A 23,467-nucleotide genomic window follows, 5' to 3' on the forward strand; every position below is an offset into this window, starting at 1 on the left:
AAAAAACGTAAGCATGTAGGTACCACGGGCGAAGCCGGGGCGGACCGCTAGTAGTATTATGAAGCTGAAGAGTTTGTTTGTTTGAACGCGCTAATCTCAGGAACTACTAGTCCGATTTGAAAAATTCTTTCGGTGTTAGATAGCCCATTTATCGAGGAAGGCTATAGGCTATATTATCATCACGCTAAGACCAACAGGAGCGGAGCAATGCGGGTGAAACCGCGGGGAACAGTAAATATATACTCACTACTAGTAATTAAAAGTCAAAACTCAATATCAAAAACCACCACTTACGTATCTAGTAACGGATCTGAATGTTAACCTTTGCAGGTAACGAACGATCTTCGAACACACAAAGGAAATAAATCTTGATCTGGCAAGCTTCAGACTCAATAAAGACGTAAAGAAAATCGATAAGTGAAACAGGTGTGAATCGAACCCTACAAAGGTACTGGAGTTTACTGCAATTCAAAATTCATGCATTATTTCGTATGACATTTGGACTATTGGTTTAAGAGTTTGTTTGTTTGAACGCGCTGATTTCAGGAACTACTGGTCCGATTTGAAAAATTATTTCGTTGTTAAATAGTCCATTAATCGAGGAAGGCTATAAGCTATATCTATATTATCACGCCAACTAAGACCAACAGGAGCGGAGCCATAATACGGGTGAAACCGTGGGACACAGCTAGTTTTAAATAAAATCGAAACGATAGAAGTATTGCGCTTGAATCAATATTCGGTGTCAATACACCGATATATATTGTTTCATTTTATGAAGTTGCAAATACATAGGCTATGAGAATTTGCCCTTAGACTGCTAAGTACATATCTTATAAAGTATGGTAAGCGTATTTTTAGATGAGTATTATGTAAAAAAAACCTTAAAGACTAGCTCCGTAGGTAATGTAGCTACCTATTATGTTTTCAGGATTAAATTTGAACTCCATCGATTTTCTCTTTATTGACGGTAAAACAAAAGTTTTTAGCTTTAAAAATAATTCGAATTGCTTTTAGAGGATTAATGAATAAAAAATGTTTCTCATTTTCGTGAAAATTATTTTCTTTTGTGAACCCCTTCATTGGTATTTCATTTTCTATGCAGGGGAAATAGATTTTTATAAAATTCTATTATGACAATATTTGCGTTTTGGAATTGAAAATTTAGATGTAAGGACTTTTAAACTAATGCAATAATAATTTATTTCAAACCTTTTATTAGAAACACGAGATATAGATAACGAGACGACGTTTCTAGGAGCGAAAACAAACATATTATTATAACTTACAAAATAAAAACCAACATATAGGTAGATAATTAATTTCACACATGACATCATCATTGTTGCCAAAATTAAATTAAATCCAATGATTTTAAAACGATAAACATACATATTACATATTTTATCACTTATACCTACTGTATCGAAATTCACATGTAATTTGTATGTTCGTATTTATTCAAATGTAATTTGACATCATTATAATATTTCATAATATATTGAACAAGGTATCATTGATCACAGCGTGAAAAGATATCAGTTTTCATATTAATAATGTTAATAAATAGCTAATATTGTTGAAGTATGGCAGTGAATGTAAATGAGAGATGGATAAACACTTCATAATATGAGCGCGAATTGTATTCCAAACTACTTTTAATATTATAAATTTGAATCTCTGCAGGGTGTCCCGCCGTAAGTGTAATAAGCTTGAAACTTATAGTTTTTTATACGCTTATTACGTAAAAAATACTGATAAAATCCTCAAGGTTTTTCTATTAGATGAATTCTTAAAGTTCCACTGAACAACGGAACACCCTGTACTATAATATACAAAGATAAAATGTATCTTAATGATGTTATCTTGTAAGATATAAGATATTATCTTAGTGGGTATACGTTATATTGCAGAACGTTATTTTCAGTTTAAAATTTGTAAGCTGACTTTGTTGCAGTCTACTTATGATAATAATTGGTATCGGGTATTGTAATAATTGTGTTTACATCTTAAAGCATGTTTAGTTTAAGCATTTCAATCATGTTTGTTTGCCTAAAAATTTACCACATTTTAAGCCACATGGGTTCAAAGAATAATTTTCCATAGAAGCGTTAATGAAGAATTGTTTTATCACACAAACTTAAACGGTTTTTACATTTCATATAGTTTTAACACTTTTTTTATAAAAAACCGCGTGTCAAAGCTAGTTATTGCTCATATTAGCTAAGTAAATAAACGTGTTAGGTTTATAAGCCCTAAGCATCCAGAGCAATTAGTGCATGTGTTGCTACTTGCCAACATGTAACAGTTAGCTGTAGTTACTAGGAAATTCGCATTTTGTATTGATTCGTTTTATCGCTGCATGTATTACACTAATAACAAAACATATTGAATTAAATTTTCTATTCGTTCAAAGTGTAGAGCAAATATTGGCATAATAATAGATTGGCAGATTGTGTGAATATTGTATTTATTAATATTAGATATTACTAAATAAACAGTAAATTTTAATTCAATTGAGAGATAGCCAAATGAAGGTTTTAAAAATCATTCACAATTTAGATGCAAAAAATCAAAGCAGAAAGTACGTCATTCCCTACTATTAATAGGATTACCTTGCCCTCTTACAGATGTTAAACGTTATAAAAAATATTTTTCCAAATTGACGTTCAACGATTGAACAAAAAGATTTCATTATCCCCTACCACTGGCTCCGAAATATTTCATCCGATCACACGGTGCATTCGCATGACTGGAGTCGTGTTTTGGCCTTAATCCAAAAGTATTAACGATTTCACTTCTAATTCCCGCTCACGTGCCGAGAACATCTGCTGCACAGATTACAGCAACGCAATGTTACACAGCTTGCTGACTTTGGTAGTGGTAATATAGCGAACCTTTACCATGCAAATTGAATGCTAGGGCAGATTGGTATGATTGTGCTCTGACAAAGTCGACTAGGGAAGTGCTGAAAATGATACTGATGAAAAATATGCGCTAATATACGATAGAAACATATAGCTTACGTTAGTGTAAACTTGTTATCTAAGTGTCTTCTTTTAGAATTTTAACACATTTTAGTGACAAAAGTGATTATGTAAATAACTGCAGATTTTAATAATCTAATTAAGTTTCAATTAAAGTACAAAATATCAAAACCTGAATTGAAATTGAAAATTCAACTAAATTGAATTCTTAATAATTTATGTCACATAATTAAATTGTTTACTCACCATTATTGTACATTATTAATTTTTAAACAATACAAATGAACACACAACACCTTTAAATATTTCGAACATGAGTGAGATTTATAATGCGCTACTATTATCGCACGTAAATAACAACTACATTAATAATTAATTGTATGTTGAATATTCCTAATATTATTTTATTTAAACAATCTTTTATTGATTAGCACTATCGTTTCATGAAACGAAAATCAAAACGGATTTTAATATTTTTGTTTTGTAAGATTTGTCAACGTTTTACAAAACCTACAGAAAATGAATACCCAGGTGATGTGGCTACCATGGCCAAGTAAACACAATAATCAGCATGTAAATGTAAAAAATAACTCCACCAAAAAACTTTATTTTCGTAGAACCATATTAGAATTAGGTACCAGGGTTTCATAAAGTATGTGTGACTGCGAACCCTTACATATTGCTTGCAGCTAAATGCTATTGCATATTGCCAAGCGCATTGCTACACTGCAGAAGGCAATTAACTGACGCGGAGTAAGTGGGATTTTTCATTTTTATTTCAAAATCAATCTCGATTTGATTCAAGAACACATAGGTCTATTGATGACTAAAAGGCATTGGGAATGGATTTTCATCGTATAATATCATAACGGTACTGTTATCTTATAAAATGTATGATATTTATTTATTTTTCATTGAATTACCAATATTTCAGTCTAAACTCGTACGTACCATTTTTCTATTAAATTATTTGTTTTTCGTGAACTAATTATATTAAAAACTATTTATTACCGACCCGCAACTAACTAAAGAACGAAACTAAAAATCTCTAAATGAAATTCTTTCTAACGCTTTTTCCACTTGAAACATGACGTTCAAAGTCGAAACTTTTGAAGTGGAATTTAGACATGGTATTTAGTGTGTAATATAAATTTCACATATTACGACAAATTGTACCATTGAAACAGCGACCCGAGGAGAATCACTTAAATAACTCTACAGTCTACACTGTTTAGTCACAGCCTAACACGTTTACACTTGGTAGACAATTAGGGCAAATTAACACTGATTTACATAATGAAGACCGAATAATATAATGTATCTAGTAATGTACATAGAACTATATGAGTTTTGTGGGTATGTTAACAATATTGTATTTTTTTTTTTTCATTTTCAAAAAGGTACCTTAAACTAGAAACATACCAAAAGTTGTCCATTATTAAAAATTTGTGAATTTACGATTATATTTCAGCAAATGTTTGAGATTATTTAATAAGATTTCATATAATTTGGTATTTTCGAAATAAAGCTATAATTTAAATATTCTATTATTATTAAATACTGGCTGCGCCGCGCAGTTTCACCCGCGCGGCTCCCCTCCTGTTGGTCTTAGCGTGATGATATTATATTATAGCCTATAAGCCTTCCTCGATAAATGGGCTATCTAGCACCGAAAGAATTTTTCAACTCGGACCAGTAGTTCCTGAAATTAGCGCTTTCAAACAAAAAAACAACACTCTTCTGCTTTATAATATTAGTATTAGTATAGATTTACTTTTATTCTTGTATTACTCGCAGATAAACCTACGAAGCAGTTATAATGTAGAGGTTCAGCATTTGCACTAGTTGAGCTTTTAACTCAAGAAATGTATGTTTCATTAAACTTTGTTCGGTAGATAGTTGAAGCTGAGTTTACTGGATATATTTAACTACTTCTTTATTATACAACAAACTGACGACTGTCGACTATTTGCTTTCAATTAAGAATCAAATTGTTTGCAATAAACATATTATGTATCTAGGTGAAGGTCGTTTTGGCTTGGTCATATGAAAAATGCAAATTGCAATAATTTTGTTTCTGTGGTTTTGTAGGATATCTTGACCTGCTCGACAGGCTAGATATTAGTGATTTATAAATTATCTATATATGGTGTTAGCATTAAAAATTTTCTATTTTTATAAGCTACTACTAAATAATTGATTTATCAGAAATCAAAAAGATTTTAATTGTAGAATTCCGAAAGATTTATGGTAAATGGTATGAAACCCATCACTTTTAGAATGTTCAATAATAATAATTTATCAATGTATCAGATTATTCAAAGTAACATTTTAATCCTGTTCATATTTTGTCAGTGTCTGATAAAATGTTCTCTGATTTTTAATCAGATTTTTATTAAATTCTTCAAAGGATTACCATATGAGAAATTTAATTATAAGTTGGGAATGCACTGCGACTCGGTTACACTGCGAATTCAGTTCATTTATGTTTCGTATTACAAACAGAATTAGTTGTCAATAGTACAAAGTTTATTATTATTTGCGATAGATATAAATCCTTGTCTATTGTTTTATGTTTTTATTATATTAATCTATAACTGGAATGTATTGCCATTAGATTCTATATTACCTAAAGACTCCATTTACCTACTAAAAACTGATGAATAGGTCCTCTAATCTCTCTAAACATTAAGTAAAACAAACACAACTGATCCGATTTGGGTGGAGTTGAGTATAAAAATAGATTATTATAAATGTCTGTTTTAGCAGATTTCATCTGTGAACTGCGGATGTATACATATTTAACAATATTTATAAAACATAGCGAGCATTTGTATATTTGTGCTCGTAAATCTTGGAAACTGCTGGACTAATTGCAAAAGGATTTCCGTCTTCTCTCTTTGTTAAGCCTTGTATAAATAGCTTTGGGTTAAAATATATTTTACTTGTAATAAAAAAAATTATAGTTTTTCTGTGAGAACTATAAACGTGTGTGCAACTTATAAATAGCATATATTAACACATTTATCGGGGCTCAAACAAGTCTTACCATTAAATTCCCAGAAATTATAGGAGCAAAATAAATAAAACAAATTATTTTGTTTAATTTGAAAAAGCTTCGAAATTTTATATAAGTAACTATTTTCGAGAAAACCACTCAATATAAAGGCTCTTTGAATGGCCCGTAAGAAGAATTTCAAAATTAGTTTTCTTCAATAGGTATTACTAGGGTAGGTTTCCTAGGATTTTTTTTTTCAATAATAAAGTCTATTTTACCAAGAACAATCTAAAATTGGATACCTAATGAAATTTAACCTACTCTATACATTTTAGTTCTGTTAAATTCTATGGTGGACTGTATTTTATGTATTATGTATGTATCTACATACTAACAGTCCCAGCAGACGTACTGCCCTATTGTCCCTTTTTCATGTTTTCACTCCACAAGACACGTTCTCGGTTCCAGAGTTTTACGCTTAGCGATAGCAACACATTTAGCGGTTCATTTTTACAATAGGTAGATTAAATAGCCAAATAGTTTAGGAAACTGAAAAAATAATCGTCAATCGTATCTAATAGATTTTCAATTATTATTATAACAACTTATTTTCTGCCTTTGATTGTAAAACAATAACACATGCCCCTATTCATCAATGGTAGACGGCGTTATAGCCACGTTATACGTGAAAAAATAATTTATGCAGAAAAATCAAATGAAAAACTGAAAATTATTACAGAAACTTACTTACAAAACAATTATGGTTTCTCTCGAATGAAAACATAGCAAAGTTATTTAAACATAAATAAATCTGGAACGGATCGTTTTGAATTGTTTTCATTGCAATCTCTGCGGCGATGGAAATTCACTTTACCGTGTTATTAAAACTATACTTTCAACGTCTTCCATGTTTGTACAATTATTCTGAATATTTGCTTCCATAAATATCCTGAACTAGCTGTGCTCCGCGGTTTTACCCGCAGTGCTCCGCTCCTGTTGGTCTTAGCGAGATGATATAATATAGCGATGATATATATATAGCCTTTCTCGGTGAATGGGCTATCTAACACCGAAAGAATTTTTCAAATCAGACCACTAGTTCCCGAGATTAGCGCGTTCAAACAAACAAACAAACTCTTCAGCTTTATAATATTAGTATAGATAATTCAAATTCACATTCACATGAAAATATTTAGCACAACATTGGCGTATTTGTGAACATTCATTACCATACGTGATTAATAATAGTCACGTGGCAGAAAACGAAGTATGAATACAAGTGACCTTGCTCCGTGGAGTAATTATATGGATCCGTGGATTACAATACGAAATGTAATCCGTGGATTACATTTCGTATTGAAATTTGAATTAGGTGTAATATTGAAACTAAGGGTTTTTATAGTAGAGCAAATGAGCAAATTTGAAACCTTACTGAACTAAATGTTAGGGTTTAGGTTAATTTAATAATCTGAAATGGGAATAGGCAATTGTAATAATATAATGTAGTGGCTAAGTAATATAGTGGCTTCATCTTATGTCTACCATAATTTCAAGTAGTATTTTGAACCCTGGATATGACTCTAATCATCATAAAGGTACATGCGTAAACTGTAAATGTAATATGTTATTACTATAGGGCAGTAATAACTTTAGTCATGAAAAAAAGTTTGATATTAACTACTAGAGCAGTTTAACTTATGACGTACCAAAGTATAACCAGATCCCACGTACTTTGTTTTGTAACTTAATGAAAACTAGAAAAAACATATGGAATTTATTTTATAACTTTAACTATTACCATTCGCACTATTATTATATTATAGATGATATGCACTAATACATTATAATCATTAATTTTATGACTACTTTCATTATTTGTTTTCCAAACATATTACACATAGGTACTTTAGTAATAAGAATTATGCAAGTGGACCGATATGGTTTGATTTTAATAATCATTTCAAAAATATAAATGTTATGAATTTTCGTTTTCAATTTCAAACAAGCTAGGTAAATAAAATCTGACCTAAATAACCTCTAACACGATTTTTCTTATAGCAACAAAATTTATTTTCTTAGTATTAATCTTATTAGAGCATCATCATTTTGACTTATCGTTGCGAAATAAAAATGAGTATACATCTTTTGATTCGAATCGTAGAAATAATCTTCTTCAGAGAAATTGTGCGATTCAGTATAAAAATCAGTAGTAATCTAACAACCCGATAGAAAATTATCTCAGACCGTTGTCATCTTAAAAAAATTGTATATGTAAATAGAAAAAATCAGTCACACGTTCTTCTTCATCTTAATAATTTTATTTCCAAAATAAATAACCAAATCATAAAATTATACAATATACATACACGAGTTATCGTACCTTATATTATAATAATAAATCAATAGCGAAAAATTTGGAGATTTCCTTGTCTTATTCTTCATAATATGAGTGTTCTCATCATTAGGTCATTTTTTTTGGATATATATTATAATATGATATGGGTTCAGTGCTCTTTTGTTCACACCTCCATAATTGTATTCTTCCAGCATTTTCCAATATCACAGGTTGTCTGGTAGAAATCACTTGTAAGTGATAAGACCGCCTTTTGTACATTGTTCCTATGTGCTGTTTTCTTCTCTGTTATTTTATTTGGTATGCAATAAAAAATTTGTTATTATTATTATCTCCATAATACACGGTACCACCAAAAGGAAGATACCCGGTCCTTTGGAAGGCTTACGTGGGGACGCAGGTCCAACACGCAGAGGCCCTTAGAGAATTTAATGTGTTGTGGTACAACAGCCGTACCTACTGTAATAAGGATACTGGCTCTCTTATAATTTATTCTTATTGTTATTTAATTTCTTTTGTATGGAATCATTTGCATTATTTCGCCATTTAAACTGCTGATAATCTTTAGGATACTCATATTAAAATTTTTAACAAAATTGTGATTCAATTGTTACAAGTCTATTAATGTAATTCATTACAAGTAAAAAATTGAAAAAAATATTTGAACATAGTCTATGATATTAAATATTTTATATCATAATCACAAAGCGCTCCGTCTTTAGTAATTTCAATTATGAATTTTTATTGTGGTTTCACAATTCTTGTAAGAATTCGCATTCATTATATATTCTTCTTTTCAGAATTGGCGAAAACTTTTATTCCAGTTTCATAACGCGCCTTTTATTGTATATTTTTGGGTTCCTTTGTTTTTACACTTTAATTAATGTAAGCTTAACGAGCCTATAATTTGGAAGCCGCATCGTTAAGAGAATAATATACATAAAGCGAATAAGCATGTTTAATATGAACGTATAAGATTTGCAAACGATTGCTACTGAAATTTTCTTAGAAATATATTTCAACAATATAAAAGATATGAATAAAAATAACGAGGTATTCTTGAATCACTTATCCTTTTAATTGAATGCTGCGACAAGTCGGCGCCTTACGAAGGACTTATGTTACTATGGTTATGATAAAGCCCCGTAGGGCAGGCATAAAAACTAACTACGGAAAGTGGGCTGAGGTCAGCTAATTTATTATTTATGTTTGCGTTAATTATGCGTTTAAGCGAGGGTCGGCCTGCTTAAATATAATAACGCTTATTTTAGAATACGCGTAGGCATTTAAATGTTTGCAAGGCTAAAGTATGGGAATGCATGCCCATTTATAATCCAAATGACCATTTATTTGATAAAAAAAGACGGGTTGCACTCCTGGAGTGCCGGCAGAAGTGAAAACTTGATTAACGTTGAGCATGTTTGATATCCATCCGTCTTACGCTTTTTCGATCAGGTCACGTGTTCTGACGCGAGTTTAAGATTTTATACCCAACGCCGCTAAAGAAGTTTTCACTTCAATAATTAAACCTTTTGCTTATTTATTTACTGTCGTATTTCAAGCACATAATAAAGTAACCTCATTAACTGAGGGATAGAGATACAACAGCCAATCTCTGAAAAAAACATTCCGAAATTTTTAATTAGGTCAGAGTCGTCAAAATGAACTGTAGTTTCATTTTTTAAAATATAACCAAAGGGTTTTGCATTTTCCGGATGTTAGTTGGTAGCTTAAATCCCTAATTAAATAGTAAGTAAAAATATTTTTTTGTTTTGTTTCATAAGTGGTTTCTTAATTATTCGGTTCTCTATTTAAATTGAAATACTATCTATAATACTTAATTTCTTGTAAAATACAATAATTAAAATAATTTCAATGACATTAATGAATGAAAATCATTCCAATGATGTATCTACAACATTGGAATTATTTTCACCCATTTCATTTATCAAGGAACAATTATAATTGATTAAGCAGAAATAGAACTTAATGAATAAATTATCATCTTACTCAAATTGTTTCTTAGAAAATCTAATAAAATTAGAGCTATCAGTTTTAATAATAGAATCATATTAGGCTTATTACGTAGTACCTAATTGTGCTGCTATTCCAAAGCTGAAATATTTTTAGTTAACCTGTAATTACGATTAAAAAATCTCCCTTATGTCACTAAGAAATAATGTAGCTTTCTGTATATTATAATAAGTAGTTATATTATAACTATCGGTATAAAATAGTTAAATATCATTCTATTACTATGCCTATACATATAGGTTGGGATGGAATTTGGTACAAATATTGGCTGTAGAATAGCTTGGCTTTTTTATCCCATAAAATGAGCGAAGTCACGGGCTAAAACCAATATAATATTTTTCAAAGAGCGAATACTTACTAGTACTAGGTACGCAATATCAAAAATTTGTGATTTTTTTATTTTAAAATGTCTGATTTTCCGGATTATGAAAGTAATGGACCAGATTAAAAGGGTGCACTCAAGTTTCACTCACACTGATGTACTGTAAAGTGTGCGCAAATGGCTAGTTCCTCCTGACCGAAATACGGCCATTAATGTGTTTACTATCAGCTTACATTTCATAAACTTCAAATTTAACACAATGCTTGGTTCAACTTGCTGGCTAAGAACTTTAGAGATTTCTCCCTAAATTCTTAATTAAGCCTTTGTAATATGATAAAAATGTATACTTTGTTTGTACATTTTCGTTGTCTTTTTCATAATTAATTTTATTATTGTAAATAAATCCTTCCTTTTATTAAAATAATCTATAAGCTTTTCCTGTAGAAAACATTTGAGGAGAAATTGTTTTCGAAAAAATGTTGAAGACCGTTTAAATATTTTGGCAAATCGCGGTTCTGAGGCTTAGAAATAGATACAATTCAACAAACAATAACGTTGTGTACAATGCAGATAATTTAAATACAGCATCAAACAATTTCTATGTCAATTGAAATTAATATACCGTCTATTTACAATATAATCGCTTCATTTTGTGGTTAAGCTGTTAAAGCATTGCAATGCCTAGTTATTGTTTCCGTTTGAAATACTCGAAACATTGGAGAGAACAGAGTGCCCTATTAATGGCAGAACTAAAGTGATTCATGTAGCAAATAGCCACTACTGTACACAGTAACGACCCTCTATGCTGTACGCTTTTTAAAGTTCAGCCATTTCAACAAAATGATATTTGTAATTTCTCTATTCGTGTTCAAGGTTTCGAGTGATTGTGTTTTGCGCTTTTGAAATAAAAATAGCTATACTGGGACGGTAAGATATGTCTTCAAGCAGAATTATTTCCAGTGTGGGAAAGTGATGACGCTAGACGAACTTATATACCTACCTCTGTCATTTTCATACTGGAATTGATGGGGTTACCCCTCCAGGACACTTTTTTGCACCTTAGATTGCTATGATCTATACTAGTATTATAAAGCTGAAGAGTTTGTTTGTTTGAAGGCGCTAATCTCAGGAACTACTGGTCGCATTTGAAAAATTGTTTCGGTGTTAGATAGCACATTCCTTGTGGAAGGCTATAAGGCTATATATCATCACGCTAAGACCAAAAGGAGAGGAACCACACGGGTGAAACCGCGGAGCGCAGCTAGTCAGTTCTATAATGATCGGAAAAGTTGGTTTTTGTACCTTTAGAAAGTCTCTACATTAATGTCATATGATTTGAAGACGATGTTTAATTAGACGCTACGAAATTCCAAAGCATGTGCAAGAATCGGTTGCTTAGTGCAGATTTTAGTTACGGTATTTGATAGTTGCTAACGAGAGAGTAAATAATTGTAAGGGAAAACTATACACTACTCCATAGATTCAGAATTTGCTTGAGTTTGAATTATTGTTAGTCCAGTCTGTGGGGAAATGTAAAAGCATCTGCTCTACAAAAGGTGGCGTAGAAAATGTTTTGAAACAATATTGTTTAGGTATGAAAGGTTAATAAAAATCTAAGTTTTCGACCTTGACGGACCCAGGCGCTAGCCGCCATCTTGAATTAAAGGTGCTAAAATTAGGTATATTTTAAATAACTTCTCAATTGTTTACTAAATCACAAAAGTGTCTATGAGGGGTTCAAAGAAGACAAAATTACCTACATTTTTTTCATACATGATTATTCTGTAAGTCTTAAAGGTAAAAAGTTACAAGCGACGGAAATAATAATATTTACAGAAATCATATAATTTTAATTTTGTTTAAAAATTGTGCAGCAATCTTTTTTTATTCTTTTTGATGGCCCGGGCTGGTTAATGGTGGCTTCTTCATTATCGTCGCTGAAATTTTCTGTTTCATTGTCTGTATTTTTAGTTTCCAACCATGAAATTTCGTCGATTAAATTTACTTTTTATTGATAACTTTACGAATCGTTCATATCGGATATCTTCTAAGGATTCCTTATCCATGTCCCCTCCGTAAAAAGTTACTAGAAAGCGTGCTCCAGCGTCTTCGATTTCTTCTGGTCATGATGACGAAATTTCATGGTTGGAAACTAAAAATACAGACAATGAAACAGAAAATTTCAGCGACGATAATGAAGAAGCCACCATTAACCAGCCCGGGCCATCAAAGAGAATTAAAAAATGATAGCTGTACAATTTTTAAACAAAATTAAAATTATATGATTTCTGTAAATATTATTATTTCCGTCGCTTGTAACTTTTTACCTTTAAGACTTACAGAATAATCATGTATGAAAAAAATGTAGGTAATTTTGTCTTCTTTGAACCCCTCATAGACATTTTTGTAATTTAGTAAACAATTGAGAAGTTATTTAAAATATACCTAATTTTAGCACCTTTAATTCAAGATGGCGGCTAGCGCCTGGGTCCGTCAAGGTCGAAAACTTGGATTTTGATTAACCTTTCATACCTAAACAATATCGTTTCAAAACATTTTCTACGCCACCTTTTGTAGAGCATAAATACCTACAGACTGGATTATGTGTGTGTTGTCGACCAATCTTAAATTATTATTTAATTCCAACAGAATAATTTCACATCCGAGTTCTAAATTCAGAACGAGCGTACGTTTTATTTGTTCTATTTTTTCTTCCTTCTTCTTTACATTTGTAAAAATTTTCTCAATATTTAGGTATACGGTAAAACATGCTTTATAAACCTTTTACTTAATAATGGTAAAGGGAAAAGATGAAAAAATAATAAACTGTAGAGCATATGCGACCCCTTACTCATTATAAAAAGTCAACATGCTCTAATTAATATATTCCGCCACTTTGATATGGAAATTCCTTGAGGGCGTGACCAATTAGTTCCGAAACAAGCTCTTCCATCACAAAAAACAATATATTTATAAGAGCAGTGGTGGATAAGTGGGCTTCGGCTTTAATCAAAACATTGGAAGCTCTATACTAGGTGAGTGTGTAAAAATTTAATTGATTTTTCGATTTATCTGCTCTATAAATAATTATCAATGCTCTTATCAGGAAAAAAAAACACGCTTTAATATAATGAACTAAATTTTATATAATTACATACAGACACACAGGGGGAAAAGGTCACAACACTTTAAATAGCACTTACTTTAATTTTTATATGGAACAATATGTAAATCAATTTCTTATCATATTAATATATTGAATTTTACTGCGTTTCCGTGCATCCCGAGTCACTTGAAGCTTTCAAGCGTAACTTAATGACGTCGCCGTTGAATTTAATTACTTTGAAACAATTGAGAGCAGTCATGGATTAATTTGTACCTCACGAACAAAGTATTAATATTTTTTTAATTGAATGAGTGAATATGTCCACTTACAAGTGCAGTTGGTTTAAATATTTTTATGAATATTCTGTGGTTCTACTTTTTTAATTCTGCTTATGATTTCCAAAATTTCGTACCGTCAAATCATATTTCTTGGTAAAAAAATAATTAAAAATCTAAAATCTAAGATTGTTACATTAGCTCACAGAATTTCGGATAATTCCAAAAACAATTCTTAAACAAGTCCTAAAGTAACGAACCCAATAGATGGAGTAGTATTTCAAAACGAAAGCGTCTGTTAAACGTGAGTCCTATCAAATGAAATTGCCATATTTGGAATACGACTCTGACCTTTAGACCGGAGCAATACGATATCAGCTACTTTCAATTTACTTTATCCAATGTTCATAGTTTCATATTCTAGTTACAATTTTAAAGCTCTTTATCATATAGAGAAGTCATAACAACGAAGAAAATGTTGTCATGTATATATGTATCTACTAGCTGTGCTCCGCGGTTTTTTTAGTGAGATGATATTACATAGATAGCCTATAATAGCCTTCCTAACACTGCAATAATTTTTCAAATCGGAATAGTACTTAGTTCTCGAGATTAACGAGTTCAAACAAACAAACAAACTCTTCAGTTTTATAATATTAGTATAGTAGATATAGCCTACCGTAGTCATTTAGTTTAATATTATAGCTTTACATATCGATATAGCCCCAAAGCTCGTTAGCATGGCTGATGCAACCTTACGTTGATCGATTTGGCACAAACATAGACCATTGTTAGACATAAACCCATCAGGTCTCAATTGTTTTAATAGGATATTAGACTGTGGCTAACCAACAACAATCCAACTTAAAGAGTCAGTTATGCATACATTATTTTTATTGGGTTTATAATAAGTTATTATTTGATAAGAATTCAGTCTTATGAAGCGCCACAACTATACATAGTACTGAAGTACATCATTTACATTTTGTAAGTTTAAACAAAAAGTCTAGAAGAATGATTATACTTGCGTCAGTATGTCTCGCTATTTAACAAATGACGGTACAGTTTCTTAAAGCTAAAATTTAGTCGATTAGAGAATCGTAAACAAATGTACCCCAGATGTACACAAAAACAGTTTCGAATAGTTATTTTCAGGCACTTTCTTGGCTTGGGATGTGGATTTCTTATAAACTTCGGGAGTTAAGTTTCCCTATTGAAAGATATACGCTCTTTTTGTATTCAATCTCTTTGTATATGAAACTCTTTACAAAAGTTTTTATGAAATTGAAATAATTCCGTTTACCTAAGTACTAACTTACTCTTTAGAGTGGAAATACGAAAAAGATTAAATATTACTTTTGCCATTATGCGAATACTTAGAATTTTTTTTCTGAAAGGAATATTCTTACAAAATAAATATTTGCGCATAATAAGACTTAGATCAAATACAAAAATGTATTCCTTTATGAATTTTGTTATTTGTTCACTAGAACTATTTATTCAAATTAAAATGCCAAGCTTAAGTAAAAGCTTCTTCATAAAAGTCATTGATCAAAGAAAAGATATTACGTTAAATTTTCTTGATACTATAAAGTCAACTCATCAGTTTAATTTAAACAGTTTTAAAACACATTAATACGCAAGTGCTTTCAATTTACGATCCGCAGCTCAAGCCAAACCAAAGTTTTCAATTATCGGTCGAATTGAAAAAGTGAAATCGCTCGTTGGTGCCTCATCAACTTTTACTGCTCAAAGATCCGCGATAAGCCACCTCGTTACTGATATTCCGTAGACGACCCAGAACGTGGCTGATTGAAAATTTACTTTTCATTTAATTAATTAGGTTTATAATGAGAAATTTGGACGGATAGTGTCGTTTTGTGCTAATCTCTTTTTTTCTAATCTATCGTTAATACGGTATTCAACAATTAAATTAAATGTTTTTACGCTTTACTGATTAACAAAACGTCGTAAATTTACAGTCGAATATTCTGAATTGTAAGTAATTATATAAAAATGTCTTGCGCTTTTTTGGGGATAATATTATGTCGAAATAAGTTGCTTTAGCGAAAATTTACCCTGTATTATATTATTCATAAAAATAACGTATCGTTAAATACAAAACCTCCATAGTAACGCTAGCAGATAATATGAAATGTGTATTCAACAGTGTCTGCCAGGGCAATATCAAGTTATGACTTATCACATTTATTGGCTACTAGCTTTCTGCCCGCGGCTCTTCTCGAGTATGCTTCACAATATACCCACAACCTTCCTTCGTACATTTGTGTTTCACACAAACTTCTTGACGCTTTTTCTATGATGCAATTCAGAAATGTATAATTACTTATAGGTATTTTGTTGTTTAAACGGGATAAACAAACATACTACTTAAGAATATTAGTATTTACATAATCTAGGGATTTAATATTATAGACATAGTAATTATTTAGTAAAAATATTCATAGGTATACAAAAAATTACGAAGTTTATTAGGTTTAGATGAACTATACCTTTGGAACTTATTTCTGGCGTAGTGACCTGAAATTATTTCTGATTTCGCCCGAATTTTCACAATAATACTTCGGTTCAATAAGCAAAAAACACACTATTTATATACATCAAATTAAGTTTTCTTATTCATTCTTAGAACGTGGCGGTATTATATACAAGAGCTCAATAAAACACCAACATTTTTCATCAACAAAACATTCTCTTTTTATTTTAGCTGAGATAAATGGCAGATACGCGGCCGCTCTTCATTTTTAAGGATCCGCACTATAAAGATTCTCATTGTCAGATCCTCAATAAAAAATAGATATTTTTAGAAAGATTTATGTCATTCATACAAAAGAAAAAATATAGAAAATATACTTATAGATAGTTTGGAAGGCAACGCAAAAGAAGTTTTTTGATCTGCAGAAAAGTTAGAAATAGTTTTAATGTTTAGTCATTCTTACATTTTTGTATAGAATTTGTAAATTTATCACTTATAATACCACAAGAGCTTCAAAATTATCGGGTATTTTCCGATATTCCGAATTTTAGAAATGTATAATTTTATAGATACCTATTAGATAGATACATATGTATTTTCAATAAATCATAGACTACAAAACATGCTTCACGTTCGCTGGATATTCCTGAATACTCTCACATACACTCTGGTTATTAAATGCCGGTACAATTTTACCCTAGTTGAAAATTGAACTAACGCAGTAGACCATAAACTCCATAAATACACAGTGTAAGATAACAATTTATGAATGAACTATGTATGATTTTCTCCTTATTATATAAACCGTAAAAAATATTATATAGTCATATGGGCAGAATGTGAAATTAACTTTAATATTTACACATGTACAGATTTTACCTGTTTTCCGTCCTTGATAAAGAACCCGTTCGGACCCGGAGGTTGGAAATAATAGATACATTATAAAATGCTTAAACTTCGGCTTGGAACATCCTTTTTCATGGAAATTTCATGGCCCATGGGAAAGCCATTAACGCCATTAAGTGCAGAGCTTATACTTCGAAATTGACTAGGTATTTTCTCGATAGATACTTCGTTAATACACACTATTTTTATCCGAATCCGTATATTATGTGTTGCATTGTAGTAATACATTCGAGGAATTTGTCAATATAATGCATTAATATTGTAGAGTGAAGTAGACACTAGACGGTATGAATTGGATTATCACTTCATGCTCACAAAAGGCATTGTATAAGTACAATTTTATAATATACGCCTTAATACATACAGGTGATGAGATCGAGTACACATAATAAACCTATTTCGCTCCCAAAGCTCTTTAAGAAAGCAAAGCATCTACATCTATTCACTTCATTTTTACCTTATAATCTTACTTGCCTTTCGCTTCTTAAAAGTTAAAAGCTTGCTTTGACTGCATGAAACCCAATTGACATTCCAATTGAACATTGAGGGATTCAATTTCATACGTATTTTACTGCTACAAGGTACAGCATAAGGACAAAGGTATCTCTCACAGAACGATTACATGTAGCAAACTAGTAGATCTATCAAACGTCAATGTGTCCCCGGCTACAGGGAAATATCTGGTTATAGAGTTATAGAATTGAAATTCAATTTACCGTACGCTACGTAATTCTCATTTTCCGGTTCGTCTGTATTGATCTACATATTGCTTGTAATAACATCGCAATATTATCGTAGAATTTTCTGCTTTTAAGCATTTTAAAATTGGAATAATATTTGACGTTTTAGATAATACTTATGGCCTCTTAAAATGAGGATGTTGATATATAATCTGTAATTGATCCTGACTGAATTACAATAATGGATTTTAGGTTTATAATAAAAATATGAATCAATTTTGCCTTTATGGGATTTTTGGCTTTTCATAGAAGAACAGCCATTTGCCTCGTTCCACTGTAATTATTATTAGTTGTCTGATTGAGGTTTGCCTGGAAAAACAATTAGAACAATTAGAAATTAGGGAAACTGAAAGGACTTTTGATTTGAGTTAAATTTTGACAGACTTCATAACTAGTTATTTTTACTTTGCAATTATAAAACATAAACTATAAGACGTACCTAATTAAAAAAATAATTAACACCCTGTAATTAAATAAAAAAAAATCATTATAATATTTAATTAGCATACCAGTTATCGATTTGCGACCCAGACACTGAAGTCGTAACTCAGTGTAGTGACTAGTGTAGTCGGTAGTTCAATGTTTTGAGTTCGAGTTATTTTATAATTTGTAAATGCAGCTAAAAATAATTACAATGTTTACAATCTACAAATAATCTTCATATCAACTGGAATACTTCTACTAATAAAAGAATCAATCATCAGATACCGACGCCAACAAAAATGACTAGGTACTTTGTTAAGTTACTCAGTAGGGGTCAGTGTGTGGGAATAAAGTGATCCCTTATGTATCCTTTAAGCTTTTTAATTTTGTATACTATAGCTGTATATAAATCTAAGAAACAAATTCAATATTTTATAGCTATGGAGCTATGTAAACTATGTATATCGTGTTTCATTTTCTACTCGATATTCTATGAATCGTAGCAACCAATGTTGTGCTCAAGTTCAAGAACGAAATTGTTTTATTGAACGTTAAGTAAAACATTGTAAAAATATAATATGATTTATCATCTGAGCATCTCTTGTAGCGATAACAAGGAAGTATTTAATTTAGAATTTTATAATGGTAGAGGAGAGATTACACCACCTAAAGAATATCGAATTTGCACGTGTAGATATTCTTTATTAAACTTTACAAGAACATTCTTTTATATTAAACTTAGTAAATATAATTTATTTATAATTATGCGTAAGAACCTAAAGTTTTTAAGTAGAAAAGTAAAGCGAGTGCTTAAACTTATTCCACATACATTGTTCCTAAGTTTTCTTTACGTTCATATTATAATACTTACCACTCGACCCGCTTTCCTTGGGCTATGTATTCTAAACCTATGAATATCTATCCTATCAAAATAACACACAAAACGATAACGATATATAAAGTAAAATAGGACTAGCTATTTTAAAGCAAAAACAATAAGTTAAGCCATCGTTGTATTTATTAAGAAATAACAAATGCAGTCATTTCCAAAACATCAGCTAGCCATGCTAAGCTGACAAACAAAACAAAGCGAAGAATGAAACAAGACCTTTCTGCACCTGAAAATTTTCGTGTAAAATTAAAGGAGGTAGGAATAAGTTTCCCTTCCACCTCTGCGTCAATCTGGAGGACTGTATACTTCCTTGTCAAATATATTTTACTGAGATACCGTTAAAGTCTACTAATAAAAGTATATTTAACCGCACATAATTTGGCAACTGTTGACCACGTTCCGTTCTTCATATAGATTGCGAAATCCACAACCTTTTTACTCTAAAATTGTGTGCAATTTGTAATATTATTCTCTCAATACATAGAGTTTATCCAGAATGATTTGTATAAAGGATACAATGCGCAATGCTTCTATTGTAGTATTTTGAATGCTTGAAACTTTAATCTTGTATTGAACCCTCTGTGAATACTGAACAAAATACACCATAAATGGTTTTGTGGGAATATTGAATCAATCCATTGAATACCGATCCTTCGCTTCATTTAACTCATGGTTGCATAATACATATTTTATATGAAATACAGTAGCACCTCTATAAGTCGAATATCAAGGGAGACGCCAAAAAATTCGAGTTATAGAGTTTTAAACTTATGGAGGATTTCGATTTTCGACTTAGGCGGATTTTGATTCGACATAAAGAGTTTGAGGTTTATTCTTTTAGTTAAAGAGGTAAAGTACATTAAAATTCAACTTGCAGAGGTGACAAACATGTTTTTATTTATTATAAATCAACATTACATAATATTTCAAATCATTTTAAATTAAAAAATGTGCTATTCACGTCTTCTATGTCATCTTAATCATTAGTATCGGTTTTCTGAGCTACTGAATCAATAATTTCGTCACCAGATACTTAATGCAAACACGTGTTTACGTGAGTCATAAATTTATTATTGTATACTCCTAAAATGTTTTCTAAGAAACAATAGTGTACTTGCACTGTCGGCAAATTGTTAAAGTCGGTAACTTATTTTTGTTCGAACAATAGATGTAATAAATTCCAAATGATCAAGTTATAAAGGTTGTAAAATAAAACGCTATGTTCGAGATACAGAGGTCAAATTTAATTTTTCGAGTTATAGAGTGAAAATATGTACCAAAATGGCTTGGAGGGACTGGGTGATAATTTCGACCTACAGAGGGTCAAGATTTCAAGTAATGGAGGTTTTCGGGTTTGAAGGGAAGGGAACAAAACATTTTTTCGAGATTTGGAGGTTTTCGACTTATCGAGGTTCGACTTAACGAGGTGCTACTGTATATGTTAGTTCAAGTTACATTTGTTACCTTTGCTCTAGTTCGCTTTTTAGGTAAAATATCGACCGGGTTTGTTTTCCATTAGTGAAAAAGTATAATCAGAGTTTTTTTATACTGTATTGCCGCATCAAGTTTCTTCTAGACCGGAACTTGTTTAAATTGATTACAAAATTCCACTTGAACAGACACGACAGGGATTTGTTTAAAAAACGTAATGGAAACCTAAGTTAAATAGATTAAAAGTTATTTGCTGATTTAACTGTGATTTTCTAACAATCTCTTAAAATAGAAGTACATTCAGGTAAAATATTCCTAAACCTAATTGTATTACCTTTTTACATCTTTATTTCAAAGAAGAACAAAATCTGAGAAATAAGTTGGTAATATTTTTTTCAACGACTGGTCAATGACCTGGATTATCCTGTCCTAAGGGGTTCGATACGCATTACAGGAAAAAAATTATGTAAAGACATTGTGCTGTATTTTTTACTTTATCTAGTTTTCCACTAAAGAGCTGTGTAAAATACGCAGGAACATTTAATTAGTCACACATTGTTTAATTTACTTGCTAATTAGTGGCGGATTCTTTTCAATTCAAAGTCGAATTTTAATACAACAATCAAACATTTATAGCTATTTGAGTTATTTTTATCTCATCTCTCTGAAGTCTGAGCCCTAATCGAAATATTTTCGGAGAAGCGCATCCAGCGTTTATTCGGCTAATGAATGTTAAGTCTTCCGTGAATTTATCTAATTAGTACAGCTGACTGGATCACGTGATGCCTCGTAAAACAATACTTTTTAGTTTGTTTAATCCTAAATCCTGATTTTACAGTTTATGAAACAATTCACTGTGTTATAAGAATTTATTGATTGGTAAATATTGTTTGTTTTATTATTTGAGTGGAGTGATTTAAAGTTGTATTTTATAAAGCTGTGTATTCACAAAATCTGTTTTTTTAACCCATATAAACTATTATACAAACATTTTGATAAATTGTCATCAGCAATACTTGGAAATCATTGACCATTTAGAAACACCACTTGCTTAAACCATGCGTGGTGTTAGTTTTTGATGTTTCTTCGGTAGTTACAGTTACCATGTAGTTACGTTATTTTGTAATATTTTTAAAGAAAGTTTGAGCATACATGTAGGTCTTAAAAACTACTTCGTGTCCTAAATCCCATTCAAATTATTTAATAGGTCGACAGCATACGGACAGCATGCAACCATTGCTGCTGTAATTACTATGATTTATACCAAGACTAGCTCAGACACGCAACCTCGACTGTTATCAAAGGAATGTCCAGTCATTATATAAATAATTATACCATTTTCGAAAAATTGGTAATCGATACTCCATTTATCTTTCGTAGATTGTTTTTAACCAAAAATGTTTATTTATAATATTGGCATATACATTTACGACTCTATATTTTAGGTACCTAACTACGTAGTTTATTAATTGATCCTTTACAAAATTGACCTGTATTAAACAACGAAATCGTAGAAAATAATCTACAAAAATATATTGTACAACGTATCCATAGGTACGATTATGGCCCGACTTGAATAGAGTAAGTAGGGGTCTAATTGAATCGCTTCGGTCCTGCAGCTTTCAGAGGCAGCTACTAGCCGAATAAATACATACATGCCTTGAATACGTATTTGATATTACGTTAAGGGATTGCAATCTCTGCTTCTTTCTATACCTATCATAGTTAAAACTATACGCGAAAGCAAAACACATGAAATACCTACCTTATATAAAGTCACGCTTATGAAAGAAATGTTAAAAAATACAGACAAATACTAATTAATTCAATAGAGCGAATGTTAAAACCATAAATTTACAAATTCAATTTTTGGTTAGTGAAGAGAAAGTTGATAAAATTATCGCGATTTTTTTTTACATTTTTTTTCAAAACTGGTATAATTGACGATATTATAATATTAAGCCGGAATATGCAATCAGATGATTATTATTTTTCTAGGAAAATGTAATTGTGTAATTGATAAATTCTGCGAACATTGTATTTAATTTACACAGGCGCTAATAAAAAATCATTTTTCATTCATTTCCATATTACATACTAGGAAACCTGTTCGTAAACGCTATTAAATGAAGATTAGGTATCTGTTTAAAAGAATATTTACGTTTCTGTGTAAAATACTTCAGATCAGGATTGAAATGATTGAATATTTATGTATGTTTTTGCGTCGCGTCCTTTAAAAACAGATACCAGCTATAATTCTACCCTTTCCCTTCCAATCCTAGATTGCCATACAGATCAAATCGCAAAGGTAACATCCGTTATCCTTTACTATTATATGGCGTAGTTAATCTTTATAGGGCCTTGCTGCGTTGTGTACAACCTCCTTTTACAGACACGTGTAAGCTTTGTGTTTTTATAGGTATTTTTAACTTTTATCGATGCTCCTTAAAAATTCAGGCCATTACAGTATTACCTTACTTAATATCCTGGCCCCTAGGTGGGG

This window comes from Colias eurytheme, chromosome 10 (genome assembly GCF_061535395.1).
Source record: "Colias eurytheme isolate Ceu_HAF_F1 chromosome 10, ilColEury1 Martin Lab GWU primary, whole genome shotgun sequence".
Classification (NCBI taxonomy): Eukaryota; Metazoa; Arthropoda; class Insecta; order Lepidoptera; family Pieridae; genus Colias; species Colias eurytheme.